This window comes from Danio rerio, chromosome 6 (genome assembly GCF_052040795.2).
Source record: "Danio rerio strain M-AB ecotype USA chromosome 6, GRCz13ab, whole genome shotgun sequence".
Classification (NCBI taxonomy): domain Eukaryota; kingdom Metazoa; phylum Chordata; class Actinopteri; order Cypriniformes; family Danionidae; genus Danio; species Danio rerio.
This window is the reverse complement of record NC_141026.1, coordinates 27,466,850-27,486,525: the sequence shown is the minus strand read 5'-3', so window position 1 is coordinate 27,486,525 and position 19,676 is coordinate 27,466,850. Positions and strand designations below refer to the sequence as shown.

Here is a 19,676-nt window from a genome sequence, read left to right as displayed (position 1 = left end):
CGAGTGCTCCGCGCCCTGCAAGCTTTGGAGTCTCTTCATCCCCCCTTCACTGTCCCAGCATCGAGTGCTCCGCTTGCTCTTAGCGGGAGTCTCTCCGCCCCACTTTATGCCTGTCCCTCAGCGTTGAGTGCTCTGCTCTCTCCAGCGCCGAGCCTCTCCACCTCCCTCCGATTTTCCTTTCCTTTTCAGCACCAAGTCTCTCCGCTACCTCTGCTTCCTTCTAGCACACCTGGCTCCTCTATGTTCCTTCCGCATAGGCCCTCACTCACCAGCTCTGACTCCTGCCGGAGTTACCCCTGAGCACAATTCTGGCCACGGCCCCTCCCCGCAGGAGTCACTTCTGCCCCCTCCCGCTCCCGACTCCAGCGGGGACAAAAAACTGGCCCAGCAGCTCTGACCCCGAGCTTCAACTCCCACGGAATCTGTCACCGCCCACCCTCGCCCCTTAGAATTTTTCTTTCTTCCTTCCAGAGTCTCTCCACCTTTTCCCTTCCTTTCAGTGTTGAGTGCTCCGCTCCCTCAGAGCGCTCGAGTCTCTCCGCCTTGTGACGAGTCTCTTTGACCAACCCACTGATCGGCCGAAAGCGGGAAGGACAGAGACTCATCTGCTCAATTGGGAACACCTGAGTTCCCCTCTATAAAAGCCAGCAGTGTTGGCTTGTGAGGAAGCCGTGCTTTTGCTCCTGTTTGTTTTGTTTCGTTTCTTTTTAGCTTTGGTTAATCTTTGATTTTAGCTTACCTAAAGTGAGCACTTTAATACTCTTTAATGTTTAAATAAATACTTTTGGTACCAAACCATCTGGTGTATGTCCTCCCTTTAATTTTGTCATCGCCTTTGAGCCGGGTTGTGACAAATATGGGGGCTCGTCCGTAAGTTTAATTTGGTGATAACTTTGTTGAATTAATGAATTTTCGTTAATCTAATGATTAATTCGTTAAGTATATATATTTTTTGACTAATATTCGTTTTGTTGCCAATATTTGTAGAGGATTATATTAGATGGTTTGGTTTCTTTTTGTTTGACGGGAGCACGGCCATGGATTTGGGTAAGTCTGGACTTTTTTGTGTATTTGTGGAGAGATTTGTTTTGGAATAAGCTTTTCCCTGTGCAGGTTTGAGGTGTCCTTTGGATGCTTCAAAATATTTTTTTGTTTTAGTTTGTTATTTTTGTATGGTTAACACGGCTGGAGCAGTTGTCTCGGGTACACATCCGTGTTTTGCAGCGGTGATTTGTCAATTGGTCGCTGTTGCAAACGCTGGTTTACAGTGTATAAGAACCCGCCGCAAGTAACTGTATGAAGACTAGGGTTGAGTTTAGTTAGCTTTAAATTTCAGTTAGAGGGAACTGTATCTTCCAGTCTTATTTCTCCTCAAGTACTGTTTGGAATATTTGGTAGTCTGCCTTACATTTGTCATTTCAATGGCTTCGAAAGTTGAAACATTTGTTAGTGCTCCATCAGAGGATTTGTTAAATGATTTAACTAAAGATCAGTTGATAGAACTTGCCGATCGCTACGAGATTAATTTGTCAAGTCAAGATAAACGTGTCAAAGATAATGTTAAATTATTGACAAAGACTGAGTTAATGGATCGTGGAATTTTAGCATTCGAACTGTCTGAAAGTGTGTCTGATTTGATTGAGACCACTACAATGTCTCCTCTAACGTTTGAGCAACAAAAACAACTGTTGTTAATTCAAAAAGAAATTACAGTTTTTTACAATTGCTATGACACTTTTATCAATACATTTAACAAGTTTCCTAAACTCTTATCACAGTTAGCACAACATCCGTCTTCGTGGGCTATACAATTAACACATTTCTTGATGTTTTGACACAAAATGCATCCAGTTAACACAAATTTAAAATGCTTTAACTTCTTTTACACACAAGCACAACCAAGAACAAAACAATGTAATTTTACAGTCAAATTTACAAATGCTTTAACACAGTATGTCAGAACAGATAACACCATGTTCTAAACAGAAATTATATAGGATAAAGTCAAAAGGAACAGCTGTTCTAATTGTGAATTGAAACATAAGTTTATTCCCTGTTTTTTATTCAATTGCCAATGAGAAACAGCATATTGCGGTTATATAAATAAATAAATGTGTGTGTGTGTATATATATATATATATATATATATATATATATATATATATATATATATATATATATATATATATATATATATATATATAAAACTGCAATATGAGTCTCTCATATATATGATCCCATCTAGAAAGCCCACTCATGTCTTGTTTTGGTTTTTCCAATCACATGATCATATGTTCTAAAAGAGGACTCTTGAGGTTTTTGAAAGGAACATCAAAGAACTCTGTCACCAATACGTCCATGTAAGATTATGCAATACAGTCATTACTGTACTATACACAGTGTGTTTTGCAGTAAACTACTCTTTAAACCTGGAGTTCATTAGTACATACAGTACATATACAGCATTTGCATACACTGTGTCTAATTACTTTCAGAGAGTCATGAAGTTAGAGGCCAATCAAGTACCACATGAAATTTTCAATGTTGACAAGGCTGGGGATGTCGCCGTAGGAAAAACATAATAGGCCAAAGGGCCACAGTTACCGTGCCGGTCCACAGAAGATATCAAGTATAATGTGGATGAGAACATGTGGCAAAAGACCGGGCAGTATAGAAAATTACTTTGTTATTTTATTATAATTGTGGTGCTTTTCCTGTTTGCAGTGATGTCCTTCTGCAAAAAAGTCTGTACTGCAGAAATTCTGTGTCTGTATTTTTTTTACATAAACTGTAAATTTTATAAAGCAATTTTTTTTCTTCGTTTTGTATAGAATTTTTGCCGTAAACGAAAGAAAATGCATGCATTTACTTAACCCAACGAAACAAAACTGTAACGAGACTTCAAATATAAGGGCAGAGCTGACACATAAACTAATGGAGTTTCTGTAATGTCAGCTGATGATAGTGTTTTTATTGTCAGTGTGTTCTGATTGACTGAATGTTTATGTTGGAAGAGAACATGTGTTAGTGTTTTGAACAATAATTTCATTTTGAAACATGATTGCAGTGTTTTGTTAGACATGGTGTAGTGTGTTCGTTTATTATTGTATTTTGAAAAGTAGTTTAGAGGTTTAGTTTATAATGTGTGATTTTGAGCATAAAATTAACTGTTTTGCCAATTGTGTATTTTAGGTGTGTTGCTGCGTTAAGAGTTTAGCAAACTTGTTAAATGTATTGAAAAAAGTGTCATAGCCATTGTAAAAAACTGTAAAGAAAAAATATCAGCAATGCAAAATCGCGTAGAGATGTCTAAACTGCAGTTTCAGCAACAACAGCTTGATTTAGAGCGATATAGGTTAGACTTGATTAGAGATGGAAAATTATTACCAACTACAAGTGGGGAACGTGGTTCGTCGTCAAATTCAGATATAGTAGCAAACTTGAGGCTTATTCCAAAATTTGATGAAAAGGATGTTGAACGTTTCTTTTTATTGTTTGAAAGAGTAGCAGATGCACGAAATTGGCCAGATGAAGATCGCAAGCTCATGCTGCAGTCTGTGTTTATAGGTAAAGCTCAAGAGGCGTATTCTTCTCTCGGGGTAGATTATGCAAAGAATTATTCAAAAGTCAAAAATGCAGTCTTAAGGGCTTATGAACTGGTCCCAGAGGCCTATAGGCAGAGATTTAGGTCCTGGAAGAAAACTGAAAAACAAACCCATGTTGAGTTTTTGCATGATATTTCTGTTTTCTTCAGTCGCTGGTGTTCAGCGTCTGATGTAAAAACATTGGATGATTTAAGAGAACTAATGTTGCTTGAGCAGTTTAAAAACTCCATGACCGAACGTATAGCGACATATATCAGCGAGCGCAAACCTAATACAGCGAATGAGGCGGCCGTAATGGCTGATGAATTTTTTCTTATTCATAAAACCTCTTTTGACAACAAAAAGACTGAAATGAACTTTAGAAAAGAAATGTGGCATGATTCTGATAAATGTTCTAAATTTAGGCGTACTTCCCCTAGTCGCGTTCGGGTTGATGAAAGGGAGAGGGCAAATATGTGCAATTACTGCCATCTTTTGGGTCACTGGAAAAATGAGTGTCCTTCACTTAAATCAAAAGAGGATGCTAAAATAAAGTCTATCTCTTCTTTGGTTAAACCTTCGCTTTGGCTGAGACCGTTTTAAAAGAGAACAATGTTCATAAAAGTAGCTCTCCACGTGTTTCATCCTTTTCTCCATTTGTTACAGATGGGTCTGTCAGGTTGGTTGATTCTGAGCAAGTGGTCCCAGTTAAAATTCTGCGGGACACAGGATCTGCAGAAAGTTTTGTTTTGCAATTTGCTTTGCCTTTTTCAAACGACTCTTACACTGGAAACAATGTCTTGATTAGAGGTATTGGGTGTAATGTTATATCTGTTCCCCTCCATAAACTTGTTTTAAATTCTGACTTGATCCAGGGAGAAGTGGAGGTGGCTGTACGGTCCTGTTTACCTGTGGAAGGAGTGCAAGTAGTCTTGGGTAACGATTTGGCTGGTGATCGAGTTTGGCGGAATGTTTCACCAAATTTAGTGGTTACAACATCAGAGTTGACTAGTGAGTCAGAAATTGAAGATCTTTCCTGTTCCTCAAATGTGTTTCCCTCATGTGTGACAACACGTTCCATGGGTAAAAACCCAGACAGGGGATAGATCTGAAGAGAAGAGGGTGAGTACAGTGTTGGAAATCTCTTCTATCTTAACTGTTTCATGAGAGGATTTGATTAGAGAGCAGAAAGCTGACTCTACTCTCATTGAGTTGTTTGATCGAGTGGTTCCTAATGACACCATTGTTGATCTCTCGTCCGGATATTACCTAGATGGTGGTGTATTGTGTAGAAAGTGGGTGCCCCATGAGGAGTGTGTGATTGTTGAGCCTATGTTTCAAGTTGTAGTACCCCAGTCTCTTCGTCAACTTGTTCTGCAAACTGCACATGATACATCTGGACATTTAGGAGTGAAAAAAACATATAGATTGCTTCTGAAACAATTTTTTTAGCCAAAGATAAAGCGTGACATATCTAAGTACATGTCATGTCAGACGTGTCAGTTAACTGGAAAGCCAAATCAATCTGCTAAACCTGCTCCTTTGTACCCAATTCCTGCTATTAGTCAACCATTTGAACATCTTTTGATTGGTTGTGTAGGGCCATTGCCTAGATTGAAGACAGTGGATGAGTACTTGCCTGCAGTTATGTGTCAGGTGACCAGGTATCCGGCTGCATACCCATTGCATTCTACCACTGCAGATGTAAAGGCCTTGACTCAGTTAATTTCTGTGTTTGGAATACCTGGACTTATTGAATCGGATCAGGGGAGTAATTTTACTTCCAACTTGTTTGGTGAAGTTTTGAAATCGCTCCATGTTCAACATAATCTTTCCAGTGCTTTTCATCCCCAGAGCCAGGGAGCCCTGGCAAGATTTTTTCAAGCATTGAAGTCTATGCTGAAGTCATACTGCACACAAATGGATTGGAAACAAACTGATCCACCAAAAAGTTGTATCGTATGTGAGTGATTTTCATCTCAGAATGTCTGAAGCATGTCAACTGGCGAAGGGCTTTTGGAGGGAAGCGTGGGATCAAATGGGGCGACTTTTGGTCAACGTACTTAGGTTTTTATTTCAGTCTGGTGATCAGGTTCTTGCTCTGTTGGCTGTAGTTTGTTCACCCTTTCAGGCTGAGTTTTTGGATTCGTCCAACGCAGAGCAGTTACCAAATTCAGTTTTGTTGGACAGGGATGCTGGAGATTTGGTGGTTCCAGGTTGTATACATGGTACTTTAAACAATTATCTTAGTCCTTTATCACATGTACATTGCACTGACTTGATTAATTTGATTCATGAGTATGTTGCTCTGTTTTCTGATACTCCATTTTGCACAAATCTAATTGAGCATAATGTCGATGTGAGAGATTCAATTCCAATTCGAAGGCTATTATTGTATTGTAGCGTTTTATCAAATAGGAAGAAGCAATTTTAGGGTGAGGTTGACTACGTGTTGAAAATTGACTTTGGCAGCACCTTGGAGTTTATGTGGAGTCTTCTGAGGGATCTCTGGTGGATTTTACGGGCCACAATCCTTAGCTTTTTCCATCCACTACAAAATCCCAGTCAGAGGTCGATATTGAGGTGGTGGTTCTTGCAGGGTTACCTGTTGGATATCTGCCACATTAAAGGCTCTCAAAACATTAGAGCAGGTGCTAAAACTCTTATTTAAGGTTGTATATTGGTTTTTCTCTCTCTTTGTCTCTATTTCTCTCTTAAATTGCTTCCTAGGCGCCATGGTTGCTGGGAGGAGTCGGGGAGCTGAGGATGGAAAACCAGTTTGACCTTCATACTGAGGTTTAGGGGGATTGTGGGGTTCGATGTCATGTTAAAAGACTTTGGTCTTTTTCTTTTTAAGGGGGGTGTGTGACAAGTCTCTTTGACCAACCCACTGATCGGCCGAAAGCGGGAAGGACAGAGACTCATCTGCTCAATTGGGAACACCTGAGTTCCCCTCTATAAAAGCCAGCAATGTTGGCTTGTGAGGAAGCCATGCTTTTGCTCCTGTTTGTTTTGTTTCGTTTCTTTTTAGCTTTGGTTAATCTTTGATTTTGGCTTACCTAAAGTGAGCACTTAAATATTCTTTAATGTTTAAATAAATACTTTTGGTACCAAACCATCTGGTGTATGTCCTCCCTTTAATTTTGTCATCGCCTTTGAGCCGGGTCGTGACAGCCTCCTTTCTGTCCCAGCGTCGAGTACTCCGCTCCCTCTTAGCGTCGAGTTTCTCCGCCCCACTTTTCCCTCTACCCTGCGGCGTCGAGGGCTCCGCTTCCTCTAAGCGCTGAAGTCTCTCCGCCCCCTCCCTTTTTCTTATTCTTTTCAGTGACGAATACCGTCACTACTCCCTCTAGCTCTACTCCATTATCTTCCTTCCGCTTAGGCCATCACTCCCAGCTCTGACTCCAGCCGGAGTTTCCCAAGCTTCCCTGCCCAGACTCCCACGGAGTCTATGCTTACTTGCGCTCCTGCAGGAGCCCCCCTCTTTCCCTTACTCTTCCCTAACTATATATCCAGCAGCCGAATATAGCATTGGTATCAGCGGCTCTGGGGGGGTTCTTCAATATGCGGCTGCTGTCCCGAGGGTAAAGCACTTTGGGGGGTTCTCGAGATCTACCTGAGCTCAAACTCCCCTCTCGCCCTGCAACTGGAGGGAGCCCCGGGCTCGGAGCTCTCATGAGCTCGGGGCTCTCTCCCGGGACAGCATGCCAAACTAGCTTATCAACAATCATCAGCTAAGTGTGAACTCTTGAAGTGAAGTTTATTCAAAAACTAATTTCGAGAGGATCACGTGCTTATGATTGACACGGCTGGCCCCGAGTCAAGTTAATGTACGAACCACCAATCAGACTACTCCTAACCAAGTATAAATAATCAAACACCTTACCTTTAGTCATCTTCGTCTTGAAGAATCCCCCCTTCCACCCCTTCGCCTCCTCCTTTGTCTACGGCGGCCCAGTGGCTAGCACTGCGGGCTCACAGCAAACTGCCTCAGATTCGGGCATCTACCCAAACTGTCAAAATTTTTGTGTGGAGTTCATGTTCTCCCCGTGCTTGCGTGGGTTTTCCCCGGGTCCTCCGGTTTCCTCCCACACTCCCAAAAACATGACACTTAAGTAAATTGACTGAACCAAATTCAATTCAATTCTGTCAGCAACGCATCACCTTAGCAACCCTCACGCAGCAGGAGGGAGGAGGGTTCTCGAGATCTACCCGAGCTCAAACTCCCCTCTCGCCCTGCAACGGGAGGGAGCCCCGGGCTTGAGGCTCTCATGAGCTCGGGGCTCTCTCCCGGGACAGCATGCCAAACTAGCTTATCAACAATCATCAGCTAAGTGTGAACTCTTGAATTCTGTTTAAAATGTTTAACTGTACTGAAGCTAAGCAAGCTCTTATACTTCTTCGTGTTTGGACTTTTTGAAAAGTTCACTCGCTGTACTAATTGATCATTGACATTTTATTTTAATATGAGAGCAACATATTAACGTTTTAGGAGACTTTAACATTTCTGTCTCGATTTGCATAAAATTTGCCTATGCAAATTATTTTGCCTCGGACAAAGAGCCATAAAGTTATTATTCCAGGAAGTTAGCTTCTAATTGGTCAACTTTTCATGGAGGATGGATCTGAACCTGCCCTATATAAGTGTGGGACCGAAAGCAACGCCTCGCTCTGTTCAAAACTTCTCTCTGCTCTGAAACAAGCTGCCTGGGAGCTCCCCCTCTTTCTCTCTCTGTTCAAACTCTCTCACTCCCGGCTCCAAGACCAAACTCTACTCTCTCTCTCCTGGGTCCAAAAGCAACCCCCTTTCTGCTCTAAAACACGCTGTTTTGAACTTTCTTCAAACTCTCTGCAACTTCCTCAGAAACCCAGACAGAAAAGGGTTAATCACACCACGCTCGGACATTACATATTCCAGAATCCTTTGGCTGCTTCAGCTTGAAACACCGACACCCCCACTACAACCCTCGTGAGAACAAAGGATCAGCCAACCAAACCACATGCTCAACAACGAGAGCTCGGACATCACAAACATGCCGCAAGTATCACCTTTCTCCCAACATCTAAACTGGTGTGAACTAAATTCAACCCTAAAGAGACAATAGAAGGGTTATATTGAATTTAATTACGTTGGGTTTGCTTGGTCTGTTCTTACAAACTCCAAGGTTTTCCCATCATTACATCCTCTCAACCTCTTAGGCCGTACTCACACTAGGTACAGTTGCCTCGAACCGGGCCAAAGCACGCTTGTCCCCCCTCCCGTCTCCCCCGACGGCCCGCGCTCACACCATATCGGGCCTCTGCACGCTTACGTCATCGCTGCTGGGCTGTTCAGTGAGAAGCGTTCTCTATGGCAAGCCTTTTTAGCATTTAAATCTTTGTTCTGACTCCATAAATATATTTAGAGATATCTCTAATTATATTTTGACTAGTCATAATTATAATTCCACGACTCAGAATGACAATTAGAGATATCTGCAATTACAATTGTACTAGTACGAAATCAGATTGGAGATATCTGCAAATATATTATGACTAGTCATGTTCCTCCATTGACTTCCATTGAAAAATATTTGCAGATATCTCTAAATGAGTTTTGATTTGTCACAATTGTAATTAGAGATATCTCCAAATTATCTTTGACTAGTAACAATTGTAATTAGAGCTATCTCTAACTGAGTTTTACTAGTCATAATACATTTGGAGATATCTTTAATTTGTCATGTTTAGAGATAATTACAAATATATTTGAAGATATCTCTAATTAATTTACTAATAGACGAATTACAGTTGTAGATATCTTGAATTGGATTTTTGACTAGTCAAAATTCATTTGGAGATATCTCTAATTACAATTGTGACTAATCAAAACTTATTTAGAGATATCTGCAAATATTTTTCAATGGAAGTCAATGGAGGAATATGACTAGTCAGTCATAATATATTTGCAGATATCTCCAATCTGACTAGTCGAATTATAACTATGACTAGTCAAAATATAATTAGAGATATATCTAAATATATTTATGGATAGTCAGAACAAGGTTTAAATGCTAAAACGGCTTGCCATACGCTCTCACCCAGTAGCACAGTGGAGATTTCTCTAGTTATATCCTTTCAGTCGTTTGTTATGCAGTGACATGCAGTCAAATATTTCGCCAAACAGTCCTTAGGGATGTGGTGACACGCAGTCAGATATTTCATCGGACAGATCCGCCACTTTTGGCGCTCATAAACAATTATAAAGCTCTCGTGCTGCAGGAATGAGGAGGTCTGCTGAAGGCGCGCAGCTGACGTGCAGTGAGGGGTTTGCGTCTTTAATAAACTACGGCAGATCACTTTGCGTTCAGTGATTTGCGATCACTAAACAGTAAGTATGATTAATAAATCCATATGAAACAACCCCTTAAAAGTCACGTCTCGCTTTCAGTTTCGGGCTTTGGCCCGTTTTGCACTCACACACAAGCGTACCGCGCCAAAGCCCAAGTGATCCGCGCTCAGGCACACCTCTTCCAACCGGGCCAGGGCCGGCCAAGTGAACTGTGCTTGAGCCCGTTTCAGCGCACTCACACTTCTCAAACGATCCGGGAAACGGGCCTGGGCACGGTACGGATGGCATAGTGTGAGTAGGCCCTTACTTCATGTTCGTTACTCTTCTGTATGCTTGTATGAATGTGTGCTTGTGTTAGTTTCTGTTAGATTAGTCAATAAAGTTTATCTTTGTATAACGAAAGGTGCCTGTGTATATTAATAAGTCTAATGTCTTAAACTTTGATCTTGTTACACTGCTCAAACTTTATGGGTTTTTATGTTGATAGCATCGCTGGACGATTCGTTTGTTCGGATCTAAAGAGTCGATTCACTTGAAGCCTCGTTCAAATGAATCTTCTTCCCGCTAAGCTAGTCCGCTATACAATGGTCCAGAAGGTACGCGAGCACTGAAACCTAAATCATAACTCGCAACATTATAACGGCGGGAAAGGCGCGGGAAGAATAACCTTGAGCTAATTTACTACAGTAATAATGGTGTAGATATGCGAGCACTTTAATCTACATTATAATTTGTTATGGAATATTGATTTAGATATGCGTGCAAGTTAATCTACATTATTATTATAATTTGCTACATGTTTATTTGTGGAGAATAAACAAAGCATTAAATATGTAATTTTTACAATTTTGAATGACAGAGTGTTCTTTGTGAAAACGAAAGATTTTCTGCATGAAAATTGTGCAAAATGCAGAGAACTGTGTGTAGTGTTTTGAAAAAAGTGTGTTTTAAATGTGCAATTTTTGTGTAAAGCAGGAATTGTGCATGTAGTTTAGCAGAATTGGTTCAGGGGGTTGGTGCATCAGTTACATGTTGTAGTCATTGTGTCTGAAGTACAAGTAATTGTGTGTAAACAATTGGAAAAAAAACTGATAAGTGGTCTACATATTCCATTAACAGAAGTATTTACTGCATACAGTTACAGTAAAAAAAAACAGACATACTGTATGTTTTTTGGTTTTGGTCTGGCCAAGTAGTGGGGGACATGTCTCCTTGCATGGCGAATCCAGCCATGAAAAGCATCAACTGCTATAGCTTGGAGAAGGGGTATGCATGTGTAGATTTTGGACACTCTCCATCCCCAGGCAGAAAAAAAAAATCCGCAAAAGGTTTGAGGATTGGAGAATATGGAGGGAGATAAACAACTAAAAAACGTGGGTGGGCAGTGTACCAGTTGTGAACCAGACGAGCTCTGATTTTATGCAATTCTGTGTGAAAGGTGTTTACTCATGTGATGAGTTAGTATGCTAAGTAGGGCAACTGACTTTACAATTGTGAATGACAGTGTGTTCTTTGAGAAAACAAAAGATTTTCAGCATGAAATTTGTGTCAAATGCAGAGAATTGTGTGTAGTGTTTTGAAAAAAGTGTATTTTAAATTTTGAGTGTAAAGCAGGAATTGTGCATGTAGTTTAGCAGAATTGGTTCAGGGGGTTGGTGCATGTTGGTACATGTTGTAGTCATTGTGTCTGAAGTACAAATAATTGTGTGTAAACAACTAAAGAAACTGTTAGAGTTTTGCCCTGTGTGTGTTTGTGTGTAGCGTTCTGACAATATGAGTTAGCTTTTAAAAAATGTGTGTAAACAATTGGGAAAAACTGTAATGCGTACACCCACCTCACCCCTAACCCCAACCCCCAGTGACATCACTTGTAGAAGAAGTACAAGGACGGAGGAGCTGGAGCTCAAGCACTGGCTCTGCAGTGAGCACCGTTTGTTTTTTTCCCCCAATTTCTGTTTAATGTTTAGGATTTTTTTCAACACATTTATGAACAAAATAGTTTTATTAACTCATTTCTATTAATTGATTTATTTTATCTTTGCCATGATAACAGTAAATGATATTTAACTAGATATTTTTCAAGGCATTTTTATACAGCTTAAAGTGACATTTAAAGGCTTAACTAGGTTAATTAGGTTAGCTAGGCAGGTAATGGTAACTAGGCAAGTTATTTTATAATGATGGTTTGTTCTGTAGACTGTAAAAGAAAAAAGTTTAAAAGGGCTAATCATTTGACCTAATAATGGCTTTAAAAAAATGCTTTTTTTCTAGTCAAAATAAAACAAATAAGACTTCTTCCAGAAGAAACAATATTATCAGACATACTGTGAAAATTTCCTTGCTCTGGTAAACATCATATGGGAAATATTTGAAAAAGAAAAATAATTCAAAGGGGGACTATAATTCTGACTCCAACTGTATATGTATGACACAGATTATGAGGTTATGTGAGAGTATAATTGTTGTTGTTTTGAGATTGTATACAGAGCAACCTACAGACTCTTTGTTTGTGTCTTGTCTGGCCTCTGCAAGTTATTCTCAGTAAATCTTTCTTTTATTGAATTCCTGACTCTTCTTCATCTGACAGACTAGTCATTTTTGGGTTAAAACTGTTGGTTCCCAAACATTATGTTGTGTTAAAGTGAACAAGTATATTTTATAAACAGATTTAAAAACAGGAATGAAGAAGGCCTATCTGCTGTGCAGAGGGAGCTCATTCCACAATTTAGGTGTTGTTGGGTGATGTGCTCATACTTGCATGTGCCAGTTAAAAACGAGCAGTTACATTTTATACAATGGAGGACTGACTCACCCCAAAATGAAGTGCATTAGAGTAATACAGCTAGGTTGTTACAAAAGCAAGTATTACAGTTGCTTGTGTGATTAAAAAAAAGCTTAGTTTTGGCGAGCTGCCACAGGTGAAAAAAGATGGATTATACAAAGAAGGTGTAGCCTTTCAGATAGGACCTGATCCATAACAAATCCACACCTTTTTTTTGCCAACCCAATGTTCCAGGTGTCCAATTAGTATGTCATGGATGACAGCATCAAATGTAGCAGTTAATCCAGTAGAACAAGGACGACACAATTACGTCATAAAAGAATAACATTAAAACTCTCAAAAGTGCTCAAAGTGCTGTTGGATTAAAAAGTCAACTTGGAGATTGGCCTGATGTTTACAAGAAGATTTTTATCTAGCCAGGTTTTTAGGAAGTGGCTAAAGACTCAAATAGACATCTTGCAACACTATACGAGCGAATGACGTGATTGGTGTAAACGAAGCGGTGCGAGTTCCGTGTTTTGTGCGATTGACGCATTTAGTGTGCATATTGCATGTTTCACGCGAAATGCTCAAGTTTGAAAATCTGAACTTCAGCTGACATTCAAGCCGCGTTAACCAATAAGGAGTTTGCTCTTGTAGGGGCATGATTATGATGTTGTGCCTGTTGTTGTCCCAGGGGAAAATGGCAGATGCTTCTCCAGGTAACCCCCATGTCTGAAAGTTTCAGAGTTTAAACGCAAGCAACTGCAAAAGTACCGCAGTGAGTGGGCGGAAACAGATACCTGGCTGCACAGTGTTAGAAATTGTTATCAAGCCAACACATTCAACACATTCTCTAGCTAACATGTACCATGATCTACAGGCCTTCTGATCCCACCACTCATTGAGGTACCCTTTTATCAGATTGGACTGAATCTGGTAGGGCCACTGCCGAAGTTCGCTCTGGCACACAAAAACATCCTCTTTATCATGGATTACGCTACACACTACTTCAAAGTAAGACAGCTTTGGACATCGCTATACCATTCTCAAACAGATTAGTATTAGACCCTGAATAGGTTGCTCCAAGGAGTAGTGGCAGAGTATGTGCAAAAAGTCTTTCCCATGCGCCTCCCTTATAAACAATAACTGCAGTAAACTGAAGTAAAACTGTAGTACAACAACAGTATATAGAAGTAAAGCTGCAGTAAAGTACAATTTCAAAATTGCAATACAATGAAGTATGAACACAGTTCAAATACAGTACAATAAAGTTCAACAGCAGTATAAGTTGCAGTAAACTGCAGTAAAAACAAGTAAACTCCGTCTTTACTGCACATGTAATGCTGAAGTCTAATATGCCAATGGTGTGGTAAGAACTGTACTGCACTTATGTTCCAAGGGGTTTTGTTCTTTAACATCTTTTTTTCAGGATTGTTTTTTGTATTCAAGTAATTTTCTAATTCGAATTTTAAGAGTTTATTTGCAAAAATGAATAATAAAAAAATAACTCTCGTGAACTGAACAGTACAGCAGCATATATAATGCAATAAAGTTCAACAGCAGTAAAATCTGCAGTACAAAAGAAGTAACATTAAATAAACTGAGAGAGCCCTAACAAAAAATACTGCAGTTTTTTTTAAAGAATACTGCAGTTTATAAAGGAATACTGCAGTTTTAGTTAATTTATAAAAAGTGCATTTTTTTGAACACAACAAACACATTTACGTTGTAGCGATATTTGTGCAACAATGTATTTTTTTAAATATATAAAATATTTAAAAAATGCCACACAAATGGTTAAAATCATTTATGTATTCATTTATATATTTATATGTTTTATTATATATTTCACAACATTTAATACATACAGTGCACATCTTATTATAAGCAAACAATATGAAATTAAGTTTAGATTATATTAAATACTTAACTATATATTAAACTCAAAGAGGAGGCTAAATTAAAATGTCAATTGAGAGGGTAAACAAACAAGAGAAGTAAAAAAGAAAACATTACAACATAAAAAAATTAATTAATTAATTAAAATGCAGACACTACATTGAAGCTCTGGACTGGAGAATACAGCAGACCGGGACAGGAGAATACAGCAAACCGGGGAGCACAGCAGAAGACCAAGTGTAGTAAATTGTTGGTAATGTAAATGTAATGTAATGTGTGTATTTATATAGCGCATTTATTGTGTATGGCCATACACCCAAAGCGCTTCACAATCATGAGGGGGGTCTCTCCACACCACCACCAGTGTGCAGCATCCACTTGGATGATGCGACGGCTGCCACAGGACAACGGCGCCAGTGCGCTCACCACACACCAGCTATTAGTGGAGTGGAGAGACAGTGATAGAGCCAATTCGGTGGAAGGAGATGATTGGGAGGCCATGATCGTAAGGGCCGATAGAGGGACTTTGGCCAGGACACCGGGGTTACACCCCTGCTCTTTCACGAGAAGTGCCATGGGATTTTTAATGACCACAGAGAGTCAGGACCTCGGTTTAACGTCTCATCCGAAAGACGGCACCCACTGACAGTATAATGTCCCCTTCACTTTTACTGGGGCATTAGGACTCACACAGACCACAGGTTGAGCGCCCCCTGCTGGCCTCACTAACACCACTTCCAACAGCAACCTAGTATTCCCTAGTGGTCTCCCATCCAGGTACTGACCAGGCTCAGCCCTGCCTAGCTTCAGTGAGTAACCAGTCTTGGGCTGCAGGGTGACATGGCTGTTGGTACTGAGAAAGCAGTCAGAGAAAAAAATCCAAAAGAGAATCCAGTTCAGAGATGGATCCACAGCAGCCACAAGTCAAAATAGGCAGAGAACAAGAGAGGACATAGCAGAGCTTGACACAACAGGACTACACAAATAACCACTGATGACTTCTTTAGCAAGAATACTCATGTCTCCTCGGTCGTTGTTGAATGAGACGCAGAATGGTCTGTTGAAATTTAAACTGATTCGTTGATGACAAGTAAATGTTGTACAGTGGTCATACATGCAGCATAAGCACAATAGCAGCAATAGCGTAGATCCTCAACCTTTTTACAGGATTGGTACAACGTTGTAGGAAGGTCGTTACATTGAGGAAACGTTGTGTTTGTTGGGAATGCAACTGAAGTACTACAATACAACCAACTGCAATAAATCTACTGCAATACAACTGAAGTACTATTGCAGTACAACTACTGCTATAGCACTGAAGTGATACTACTACAATACAACTCCCATAACACTATTGCAATACAGCTAAAGTAATTCTACAATACAACTGCAGTACAGCTATTATTTTTCCCACTCCATGGGCAATGGTTTCCAAATGAGGTTTACCACCACAATATATCGTAGTGCACTTTCCAGAAGTACAGTATAACTAACTACAGAAATGCATCTACAACACGGCAATACATAACAAAACCAAAGTGCACTTTTAATTCCTAAGTACCTAAGTGCAATACATTGTTTATCATGTATTGCAGTAGCAGTCCTGCCGTATAGTAGTTGTATTACTTTATTACCATTGCAGTAGTTGTACTGCAATATAGTAGTAGTAGCAGTTCAGTACCATTGCAGTAGTTGTTTTGCATTATAGTAGTAGTTGTAGCACTTCAGTACTATTGCAGTAGTTGTGCTGAAGTTGTACTGTAATAGTACTTCAGTTGTTTTGCAGTAGACGTACTGCAGTTGGTTGTATTGTAGTACTTCAGCAGTAATACTGCAATATCCTTAAATAACAGCGTTTCGTGTCCAAAAAAACTGCACTTTCCAGAAATTAACTAAAACTGCAGTATCCTTTTAAAAAAAGGAGCCCTGCCCAGGGTGCCATTTTAACTAGAACTGCCAATGTGTGAGAGACTGTGTCTCAGTCCTTTAAACAAACTTGTATACCCATCAGTGCACATACAGACATGTGTGCCAAATTCCAGGAAAGATTTCTGGTGGAACAAAAAGATCTTGTTGGTAAGATAGTATCATTCCTGACATGTACAGTGTGTACAAATTGCTTTATCCAGACATGTTCCCTAGCTTGAGAGCAGTTTTTCAAGTAGCATTAACAAAACCTTTGAACAGCTGCAATTATGAGAGGTCATTCAGTGCACTGCGCCATCTATATGCATGGTGGAGGAGAACAATAGACCAGGACAGACTCAACCATTTGGCAATTCTGTCAATAGAGAAAGATTCCCTTAGCAGTATTGACCCTAATATGGTCATTGACAGGTGATTTATCAATAAAACACAAGGTGGATTATAAGTATTTAATTTATTTATTGAGGGGAAGCAGGGTTAATAGATAGAATGTACAGATGTGTATCAGTTTCTGTCATTAACCCTGATTCACACTTCAGTACAGTAGCTGTTGGTCATGCACATCGCCAAATGTGGTTATATAATTATAGTTGAAGTTGTAGAAAATAGTATTGTGTTTTTTAGCCATTTGGATCTGCTGTATGCTATTACAAATACTTGAGTAATTAAAGTGTATTATATGTGAACAACCCACACACACACACACACAAAAGCATATTTTTGGCATGAGGCCTTGAGTTGTCAACATTAAACAACCTTTAAAAGACATGCTTGCACCATTCCTGTTTGACACATTTGTTCCTACAGTGAACTCACGATGGACACCTGCCAACACTTCCACTCAAGTGTATCCTGAAACCTTTCTCACATACATTCTGTACACCAACTGACACAAAGGTTCAGTCTGTTCCTGTTGACAATAGCTTTACTGACGGATGTGTGCTCCAAACAAGCTAATTGACACGCATACTGTAAATACCCATTTAGATGCTCTTAAACACTGGAGTTCAGCTTGTCTCTTTAAAATGTCATATAAAAAATTGATGTTTAAAGAGACTAACAGTTACACCATTATACATGCTTTATAATGAAGTGGTTTGCATGTAAACAATATGCATCTAAACCATAATTTTGACCCGTTTAACTTGCTAAACTAGAATGTGTTTCCTTGATCTGATTATCCATCATTTCGAGTATTCTCAGCCAAAAAGAATTTGCTCGTCTTGTGTGCTTAAACTTGTTGGATTGCAAGAAATCTGTTATGAGTGACAATGCAATAAAGGCAAGACTTTAGGTGGAAGATAACTAACAAACAGTTTAAAATGTACTAGCCTATTTTATTTTAATGTTACTTTTTATCTTTCCCATATTTTTATTAATTAGTGCTTATTCTTCATGCACAAGTCTTAATTTCAGCACTTATAACAGGATATACCGGTACTTTTAGAGACTGGTATATAAGAACACGTTATTCATTTTATAAATGATAGTTCCTATTAAATAGAAATTGTGCATAGTATTGCATACTGGTAAAGTTTTGATTCTTGTATGAGTTAAATATAGAATACTAGTTTTAATTGTAAGTACTAATAGATATTAGTAGTTCTTTAGGTGTTACTTTTATTATGCACTGCTACCATTTGTAATTATTTTTATTAAATTTTAAAACCAGAATTGCTCACAAAATATCTGACTGCTGCTACTAAAATTAAACAAATTAAAAAAAATAAGAAATAAATTTAAAGAAGTATTTGAAAAACAAGTTGCTAGTTTCAAGAAAATGGTCCATTTTACTTGTCAATTTTAAAGATTAAATGTCAAAATGGCTTGCCCTGCAAACCTGTCTGGTCAAACCTGAAAATACTGTATTTTATGTGCCACTTTACCTGAAGAGATAAAACTGTACTTCACTGCGTGTCTGGTCCAGTCTGGGTGTGTATGTGACAGTCTTGAGGGTTTCCCATGGATTCATCCTCTTTGTGAACTCCCTCACCTCCTGACAAGATTTAAGGTGATGTGTTTAAACAGCTTTGAACATGTGATATAGGCCACTGCCACAAAGGGCTGCAAAAAATTGGAGATTTATATAAAAAAAATGATCTAATGTCTTTTGCAGAAATTGTAACACAATTTGATATTTACAAAAGACATTTCTTTGAATTTCTTCAGTTAAGGAGTGATCTTTCTTCTCATCAAGCTCCAAAGCTTACAAAACCTGTTGAAGACCTGTTATCAAAACCTGCTCAATTAAAATGTTTATTTTCTGTGTACTATTAGATGTTTAAATCGTGCTCTTCAAAATAATCAGAATTTAAATTGGCTTCCTAAAGAGAAGAATCAAATGTAAATATTAAACTGGATGAAAGGAAGGAAATATACAAAGGCTCATTCATTCATTCATTCATTCATTTACTTTTCGACTTAGTCCCTTTATTAATCTGGGGTCACCACAGTGGAATGAAGCACCAACTTCTCTAGCACATGTTTTTCGCAGCGGATGCCCTTCCAGCCGCAACCCATCACTGGGAAACATCCACACACACTCATTCACACAGATACACAACGGACAATTACCACATGTATTTGGACGTGTGGGGGAAACCAGAGCACCCATAGGAAACCCACGTGAACACGGGAAGAGCATGCAAAGTGCACACAGAAACACCAACTGGCTCGAACCAGCGACCTTCTAAAAGTGAGGTGATCGTAATCTTAAAATAATATCGTACAACTGGATTATGACAATGAAATTATCCCAAACACATGCAATAAATGCTCAGTTGAGAAAGATACACTTTTGCACTGTATGTGGTATTGCCCAAAGGTACAGGAATTTTGGAAAGAGGTGGCTATGTTCAATATTGAAATAGTATCTATAAAACTGCCAGTGAAACCGGAAAAGCTTACTTATGAAAATATTGATTGCCACAGCAGCACTTGTAAACCGTCCATCCAAAATGTCTAATAGCTTCGTACTGGAGGAAAATGGTAAGGCCATCTATTGTGCAGTGGATCAATGTCCTTCTGTTTAGCTATGCAAAAAATGCATACATGTTAAAAGGCAAACTTACTGTTTTTGAGAAAATGTGGACACCCTTGATCTTATTTCACCTCAAATAAGCATTTTATTTAATGAAACACAACAAGACTAAATAAACCGACATTTACTTGG

General features: G+C 39.2%; 1 protein-coding gene across 1 annotated transcript in view; it reads right to left on the bottom strand.

Moving 5' to 3' along the window:
- LOC147836356 (uncharacterized) overlaps positions 1-19,676 on the bottom strand; it is a 702,935-nt gene that overhangs the window by 523,702 nt on the left and 159,557 nt on the right. The window lies entirely within an intron of this gene.